This window comes from Penaeus monodon, chromosome 29 (genome assembly GCF_015228065.2).
Source record: "Penaeus monodon isolate SGIC_2016 chromosome 29, NSTDA_Pmon_1, whole genome shotgun sequence".
NCBI classification, from domain to species: Eukaryota; Metazoa; Arthropoda; class Malacostraca; order Decapoda; family Penaeidae; genus Penaeus; species Penaeus monodon.
Window position 1 is genome coordinate 11,381,608 of NC_051414.1, and position 278 is coordinate 11,381,885.

The following is a 278-nucleotide window of genomic DNA, read 5'->3' on the forward strand; positions in this document are numbered from 1 at the left end:
TTATAAGATATATATATTATATATAAAAATTTAATTTTTCATAAAATTTATATATATATATTTATATTTTTTTAAATATATATTTTAAAAAATTTTTATATTATTTTTATAAAAATATATTATTATTTTTAATATAAAATTAAATATATATATAAAAATATATATATAATTATATATTTTTTAAAATTTATTTTTTTGTTTTTAAATTTTTTCTAATTATATAATTTTTATGTATTATTTTTATATAAATTTATAAAAACAAAATTTAAATTTTTTTT